The sequence below is a fragment of the Dromiciops gliroides genome, chromosome 5, assembly GCF_019393635.1.
Source record: "Dromiciops gliroides isolate mDroGli1 chromosome 5, mDroGli1.pri, whole genome shotgun sequence".
In the NCBI taxonomy this organism is placed as follows: Eukaryota; Metazoa; Chordata; class Mammalia; order Microbiotheria; family Microbiotheriidae; genus Dromiciops; species Dromiciops gliroides.
Window position 1 is genome coordinate 67,487,964 of NC_057865.1, and position 8,924 is coordinate 67,496,887.

The window sequence follows — 8,924 nt, forward strand, 5'->3', positions numbered from 1 at the left end:
CACTACGTCTTCACTGGCACGGAAGGAGATAGATAGGTAGATAAGCAAGCCAGCCTCAAGAAGCCTACATCGTCCATCTAGAAAGGGCGGGATTTGGGCCCATCTTACCCGTAAGAAAAGTGAGCTCCAGCAGGCAGGCTAAGTGGCTCGCTGCAATGTCACAGAAGTATTGTTAAGTGTGAGGGAACTGGAGCCTAGCTGCTATGACAGTATTTACGGGTCTTCCTCCGGTACTACATTGCCTCCTGGATTTGGAGAAGGAGGACGGAGGTTCAGATCTCAACCCTGCCACTGTTAGTGACAGACCATGCGGGCAAGTGACTTAACCTCTTTGGACCTCTGTTTCCCCTTCTGTAAAGTGAAGGGGCTGGACTGTCCAAGCAGGACTCTAGGATCCTCTGCTACCGCCACTAGTCTGGAGCGGGAGGGTCCTGGGAGAGAGAGATGTTACTAACAGCCAGCCTAACAGTGCTGGGAAGACAGTTGAGCTCCACCCTCGGCCGAGTTCCGCACTGCTGGGAACGGCCTGCTCACTCCTCGCCCCTGAAGGTTTCACCACTAATCGCCGTCCTTCCTCCTCCCTGTCCCTCCTCCCTCCTCCCTTTCCGCTGGCAGCCGCTCCATTCCCGAGTCGGGCCGGCGGCTGCGGCCGGTCTTGGCCCCCCAGGCCTCTTCTACTGAGCCAATTGCCAGTAACCTGGGCTTTCCACACCCCGTCTTCCCACTTCGGGAATGCAGCAACTTGTATTAAGGGTCATTTTCTCAACAACTGTGTGTGTGTGTGTGGGGAGTTTGGAGGGCAGATGAACGCAGGAGCCAGCCCGGAAGCTGAAGGGGTGACCAGCTTCACTCCTTTTTAAGCTTAGCTAGATCCCGTGGAGCCCGCACTGATAATTGGAATTGGATTATTTTGGGACACTTTTTAAATTAATTTTTTAATCTTTATTAGTGCTTAAATTCTTAACATCTGTGTTTTGAGGATTGCGTGTTACACTTGGTAGAAGGATTGAAAGCTCTTGACAATATTTTGCCTTTTAAACAGAAAGTACTATGTTCTGAGAATTGAGGGCTTTCGGGGCAGGGGGGAGGGCAGTGGAAAGCTCAGCAGAGACATTTACCTTTCTGGCCTCTCTCGGTGAAAGAGCTATGGGGAATTGCCGATCTGTCCCCACCCTCCGCCCGGATTGATTCCCTCCCCAAGGGTCCCACGGGCACCTGCAGGCTGGACTTTTGGTGTGTTCTACCGTAAATAGTGATCGATCTGGTCCTTCCTTCTCCAACTTCGAAACACGAATAGGATCCCTTCTCTTAGCGACTCTCGTAACATTAGACTTGTGGCTGGCTAGGTAAAAAAAAAAAAAAGGATCTGTGGGACTGACTTGAAAATTACTTTAACTCAAAAGAGCGGGAAATAAAAACAAACAAAACAAAACAAACAAACTAAAAAAATACCCAAACATATCCCACTCCCTTCTTTGCAGAGGCTTCCCTGGGTTTCTTAAGTCTGCAGGAGGCCTGTCTTGGTTACCCCAACTCTCCCTAACACAATTTCCCATTTATTCCGTCCATATCTTGTACGTTCATAATCCTTTACATGTTGTGTTCCCCATTAGAATGTGAGCTTCTTAAAGGCAGCGACCATTTTTTTGCCTTTCTTGGAACCTTAGCTTAGAACCTGGTACTTAGTAAGTGCTTAATAAATGTTCACTGACTGGCTGATAGGCTACCTCGAGGATTAAGAGTGTGAAGTAGGGGCAGCTAGGTGGCGCAGTGGATAGGGTACCGGCCTTGGAGTCAGGAGTACCTGAATTCAAATCCAGCCTCAGACACTTAACACTTACTAGCTGTGTGACCCGGGGCAAGTCACTTAACCCCAATTGCCTCACTAAAAAAAAAAAAAAAAAGAGAAAGTGTGAAGTATTCCATATACCACAAGTTTTTGTTGACATTTTGGTTAGTTTTTCAGAACTTAATGGTTTTTGTTCTTTGTTACCAGTGACGATGGTAATTTTCTAAATGGGGACGAGGGGATGGTTGGAGATTCCAGGTGAAGAGACTTGAAAGTGAAGGTGTTCTAAAAACAAAAGATACATTTTACAAGATGGAGGCTAAATGAAGCCTTTTTCATTAGTGAAAGGTAAAAAAGGGGGGAGGCGCTTTCACAGTCTTTTCCTGTATGATCTTGGACAAATATAATTTCTCTTAAAGTAAAGTAGGTTATGACTGGGATCATGATATCGTAATAAACAACCTCCAAGGAACATTAATAAACATTTTGCAAATACTGAAAGTTGCTTATTCAGCAGATTGCTGTTAGGTGTACACTCTATTTAGCAGTTTGGGATTTGCAGAATTTATACTTCCCACCTCCCACTACCAATAGAAAAACCATTGAAACTATTAACTAGGAGTTAAATCCATAGCTAGAAATTCTAGGACCAAGGCAAGCAACATGAAAGGCAAACTTTTTTTTTTTTTTTGGTGAGGTAGTTGGGGTTAAGTGACTTGCCCAGGGTCACACAGCTAGTAAGTGTCAATTATCTGAGGCCAGATTTGAACTCAAGTACTCCTGAATTCAGGGCCGGTGCTCTATCCACTGTGCCACCTAGCTGTCCCGGAAAGGCAAACTTTTAAAGACCAATTTAATTGGGTGAGGGAACATGTTGAGGGGAGAGGGGACCTTAGGATACCAAAGTCCCTGAGGTAGGGGGAGTAGAAACACTGGGCAGAGATCAACTAGGGTATGGGGTGTGATTCCTTTTTCTTGCCATGGAGGGGCAAAGCCCAATTGTTTCTATCTGTAGAAGGAATATGAGGTTTCAGTGCCCTAGGCAAAGCTCCAGCAGTCATGGCCCTGCTCTCATGAAAGGTTTTGCTGGGAAATCATATACCAAAGTGAATGCTATCTGGAAGGTATCAGCTGACCTTGGAGTGGGAGACCTAAGTAAGCTCTGTTCCTGACTCAGATATTAGCTGAAGGTGACTGTGGACAATGCTTCTGTTTCTTTATCCAAACAATTGGGACCATAACCTTTATCCTGCCTACCTTACAGGGGCTAGTGAAGAAAATGCTTTGAATCTGTGTGATTGGGAGTTGTTATTTTTCGCATTCGGGTAATAATAACCTTATAACCTAATAACCCTAGGACTTCACCGTGATGATAAACTTGAAAAGTAACTCATTGATGTAGCACTTTACCCATACTATCTCATTTGCTCCTTACAAGAGCCCTGAGAGGTCAGTAACTTTCATCTTATTCCCCACTTCACAAAGTGAGAAAACCAAAAGCTTATTGAAGGTGTCAGAGAATTAAGTCCCACTGTGGCAAAGTCAGGACTCAAACTACAGCTGCAATTTAGGCCTGTAGCACTGGTAATCATTTAATCCAACTCCTCTCATCTCCCAGAGGAGGAAGCTAAGGCACAGAATTATAAATGCTCATTCACTGCCCTGATCCTCCCCTGTATCTCCCCCCACTCCATAAGCCCTTTTCTGTTTCTTTCATGTGGGATTTCACTCCGCTCTACCTCTCCCCTTCCCCCTCCCCCAGTGCATTCCTCTTACTCCTCAGTTTTACCCTAAAGATGTCATCATGGGGCAGCTAGATAATACAGTGGAGAAAGCACCCACCCAAACCCAGGAGGACCTGAGCCCAAATCCAGCCTCAGACACAAGCCACTCACCCCACTCTTCGCCCCCAGGCATGTCACCCACTCCAACCACCCCACAAAAAAAGATAAAAAATAAATGCTTGACAGATATCATCCCTTCATAATCAATTCCCACCTGTTCCCTCTTTCTAAATTTATTTCTATCATCTGCCCTAATACTGAGAAAGTTCTTATGAGTTAGAAGTATCATATTCCCATGTAAGAATGTAAACAGTTTAACCTTTTAACATCCCTCTTAATTGCTTTTTCCCATTTTCCTTTTTATGCTTCTCTAGGGTCTTGTATTTGAAAGTCAAATTTTCTATTGAGTTCAGGTCTTTTCATCACAAATACCTGAAAGTCCTCTTTTTCCTTGAAGTCCCATTTTTCCCCTGAAAGATTATACACAGTTTTGCTGGATAGGTGATTCTTGGTTGTAATCCCAATTCCTTTGTCCTCTGGAATATCATATTCCATGCCCTCCAGTCCTTTGATGTAGAAGCTTCTAGATCATGTGCTATTCTGACTGTGGCTCCACAGTACTTGAATTGTTTCTTTTTGTCTCCTTGCAATATTTTCTCCTTGACCTGGGAGCTCTGGAATTTAGCTATAATATTCCTGGGAGTTTACATTTTAGGTTCTCTTTCAGGAAGTAATCAGTGGATTCTTTCAATTTCTAATTTACCCTCTTTTTCTAGGATATCATGAGTTTTCTTTGATAATTTCTTGAAGCATAATACATAAGCTCTTCTTTATCATGGCTTTCAGATAGTCCATCAATTCTTAAATTATCTCTCCCCAATCTATTTTCCTGGTCAATTGTTTTTCCAATGAGATATTTTACATTTTTTCCTATTTTTCATTCTTTTGATTTTGTTTAATTGTTTTGTAATGTCTCTTCCATTTGCCCAATTCTAATTTTGTTTTTGTTTTTTGTTTTTGTTTGTTTTTGCAGGCAATGGGGGTTAAGTGACTTGCCCAGGGTCACACAGCTAGTGTCAAGTGTCTGAGGCCGGATTTGAACTCAGGTACTCCTGAATCCAGGGCCAGTGCTTTAACCATTGTGCCATCTAGCTGTTCCAAACATATACTTTTTTTAAAAATGAGGCAATTGGGCTTAAGTGACTTGCCCAGGGTCACACAGCTAGTAAGTGTCAAGTGTCTGAGCCTGGATCTGAACTCAGGTCCTCCTGAATCCAAGGCCAGTGCTCTATCCACTGAGCCACCTAGCTGCCCCCCCTCCAATTCTAATTTTTAAGAAATTATTTTCTTCAGAGAGCTTTTGTACCTCCTTTTCCATTTGGCCAATTTGGCTTTTCAAGGTGGAGGTCAAATACTGAAGAATTCAGCAGTTTTTTCAGATCCTGAAATACTGTGCTCATTTTTCCTCCTACCCTCCCCCTCCCCATCAAGGGTGCATCAAGTTCATTTCAATTCAATAATCATTTATCAAGCATCTACCATGTGCAGAACATCCTGTTAGGAGCTTGGTGTGTGGGTGGAGGAGGAGGAACAACTGGCACCTTTGCCCCTAGGTAATTTATAAAAAGGTGGGGGGGATGTGGCACACAAATAGCTATAAAGCCAAATGGCACCTGATAAGTGTTTCAGAGAGGTGCTCCACCTCCTGGCTTCCTCCCATTTCTTTGGGACTTTGTCCAAATCCCATCTTCTTCTGGAGGCCTTTCTGCCCCCCCCCCCATCACCTTCCATTTACAACATAGACACACACACCCCATTAGTAGTAGTAGGCCTCCACCAGTCGTGGACGACCATGGATCAGCGCCCTGAAGAGCCACAGGCCACAGTGTGGCTGTGCAGTCCTATACGGGAGTCGTAGCTCCTGAGTGACTGCTCTATCCCGTGTTGTATCTACCCCATGAGGAGTGGCTGGAGTGTCCTCTCCAGGGTGCTGGCCTGGGCAGATAAATATGGAAAACAAGCTGATGCAGCAGGTTCTCCCTCTCTGTGACATTGGTGGATCCAAAGGAGAGGCAGAGCCGATACAGTTTGGCACCAGTGTCACCGCAGGAGTTGCCAGAGGGATGTGATGTCTGGCACCCAACTGCCTAAGGGACTCTGACACCCGATTTTTCCTTGAGGTTAACTCCCGAAGCCTTTCCCATATATGGGTATAGCCGCAAGGCAGAAGAGGTTTAAAATCAGGGTTTCCTTCCCCTAGGCGGGTTGCCTGCCAAGGCTAACGAGCTCCACCTGCCAGAAGCCACTGGTTTTTAAGTCGCCAGTGACCCGCCTTCGCCCCTTCTGTTAGTGGAAACAGTTCCGCCATGAGAAGACCAGGAGTTGGGCTTCGATTATCAGAGGCTATTTGAGACACACGCTACTAGAGCATTTTATAGAGAGTGGGAGCTTATCCCCACTCCCACCCCGGCATGACAACCTTTGGAACCACACACCCCATTATTGTTTGTATATTGTTTTCCCCATTAGCCTGTAAACTCTTTAAGAGCAGGACCTGGGTTTTGTCTTTTTTAGGTGGGGTTATCTGCAGTGTTTAGTGCACTCTCTGGCATTTAATGGGTTATTGGTGATAATTCCGACAAGAGGTTTCTAGAAAAACACCATGTTTAGCACTGGGGATGCCAAGAAAGATCCAAACAGTCCCTGCCTTCAGGGATCTCACATCCTTAAGGGGGAAACAACATGTGAGTAACCACCTACACACATACAGAGTAAACTCAGAGAAGGCAGGAGCAGCTGGGAGAACTGAGGAAAGTAGGGTTTGAACTTAGACTTGAAGGAAGCCAAGGAAACAAAGAGGAGGAGGCAAAGGAGGGCGAGTGCTCTAAGCGTGGAAAACAGCCAGCCAGTTAGTGCAAAGGCAGGAGGTGAAATATCTGCAGAGTTCATGGAAGGGGAGAAAGTGCATGAAGACTGTAAAAGTGGGAAGAAGCCAGGTTGTGATGAGCTTTAAATGCTACACATAGGTTTTTTTTTTTGTTGGCATGTTCAGTGATTTCAGTCGTGTCTGACTTTTTGTGACCCCATTTGGTTTTTTGTTTCTTGGCGTTTTTTTGTTTGTTTTTTGGCAGAGACACTGGAGTGGCTTGTCATTTCCTTCTCCAGCTTGTTTTATAGATGAGGAAACTGAAACAAACAGGGTTAAGTGACTTGCCCAGGGTCACACAGCTAGCAAGTATCTGAAGCTAGATGAGTCTTTCTGACTCCAGAGAAATACTGGAGTCTACTGACTAGGGAAGAGGGTTACATGACTTGTCCTTCCCTTGAGGAAAAATCACTAGCAACTGAGGAGAGGATGGATTAGAGTGAGTAGAGACTTTGAGGCAGGGGGATCAATTAAAAGGTTATTAAAATAGTCTCAGTGAAACTTCATTCAAACAGCTATTTAGGCTGTCCAATCAATCAATCACATCAATAAACATTTATTAAGCGCCTGCTATGTGCCAGGAACCTGGCTAAACACCACCTGTATTAACTGTTATTGATATTGTCACTGACATAATGTCACTGATTTAATGTTAGGTTAAACTTCTTTAAACAAATTGGGCAAAAGTTAGTGAAGAGGATAGAGCACTGGCCCTGGATTCAGGAGGACCTGAGTTCAAATCCGGCCTCAGACGCTTAATACTTACTAGCAGTGTGACCCTGGGCAAGTCACTTAACCCCAATTGCCTCACCAAAAAAAAAGTTAGTGAAGAAATGGTGCTAAAACAGATGAATGATAAAAGGCCCAAGGAGGAAGTAAAACTACTGCAGCTCTTAGTATCACTGTTTCTTTTCTTAGTCAGATTTTATTACAACAAAAAATGCTGCCCAGTTCATCAGGGATGTCTGTGTCAATAATGTGATTTTTAAATGATTGAACTGAGACTCTATACTGAAAGAGGGTGTGAATGAAGGTGAAGTGATCAATATTCCGAATAATTTACTTGGAGCAGACAGAATTCACTCTTTTTTTTTTTTTAGTGAGGCAATTGGGGGCTAAGTGACTTGCCCAGGGTCATACAGCTAGTAAGTGTTAAGTGTCTGAGGCCGGATTTGAACTCAGGTTCCTCTGTATCCAGGACTGGTGCTCTATCCTAGCTGCCCCCAGAATTCACTTTCAAAGGGGAGAGTAATCACTGGCTGCATTGATCCAGAAAGTCCCCAACTTATGAGCAGAGTTATGTTCCAAAAGTTATTTGTTTGAAACCCTTCACTGAATGGTCATAGAGCTGAAGGGACATTAGAGGTCAGTTAGTGAGTGAGCCCCCTTGATTGTACAAATAAAAAATCTGAAACCCAGAGAGAGGTTAAGTGACTAAGGTCACACAAGGTAGTAACTCCCAGATTTGTTACCCAGGTCATCAAGTCTCCAAATCCCACATTCTTTCCAAAGCTCTCATGCCTCCTCCTAACAAATTTCACTGTCATCATCATCATAGAAGGGATTACACCTAGTGGTTCTGTTTCTATATCAGAGCACAGATGATCTAATTAACTTGCAATGTGCCTTCAGTGTCATAACAGAGAATTTTAAAGAATCTAAGTATCAAGCATAACAATTTTTTCTATGGGAAAATGCATTCAATGATAACCGATTTGGGATACCATAGATAGACTGCCTCCCATTACCCCATCCCGCACTCTATCACCCTGCCTTCTCCAAAGTACACCTGCCTAGTGAGTGGATTTCCTTCTCCTTCCTGTTGTCTCCACAAACAAGTGCTAGTTTATGGTAAGGAAAAGGCTTTTCTCTTCCCTCCCTCCTCCATCTCTACAAGCTCTTTCCCTCATTTAGCCCTACAGATCTCAATATAGAGAAGTGAGAATCAGGAATCAGTGTTGGGGGAAGAGCAGCACAGCCGTGGTACATCTGGTGGGGGGGGGAAGGGAAATCCCCAAAAGCAGTGGGGAGGGATGGGGAGTTTCTGCAGCTACTCAGTTGGGTAGATGATTGTTAAGTAAGAGATATGAGCCCTGTGCTCCTAAATCAAGAGAATCTCAAAGCTGGAAGGGACCTCTGAGTCTAAATACAACCTGTACCTGGTCAGGAATCCCTTCTATTATTGATGAGCTGTCATCCAACCTCCATTTGAAAAATATTCCATTGCTTCTTGTTAAACTAATTTTTTTCCAATTACTAAGCTTTTATTTTCTCTACCCTCACCCCTCCAGGAAAAAAAAAAGAAAGAAAGAAAAAGAAAACCAAAGTCCTTCTAACAAATATGCATAGTCACACACAACAAATTCTCTTATTGGCCACATCCAAAAATAAGTATCTCATTCTGCATAGTTAATCTGTTACTTCT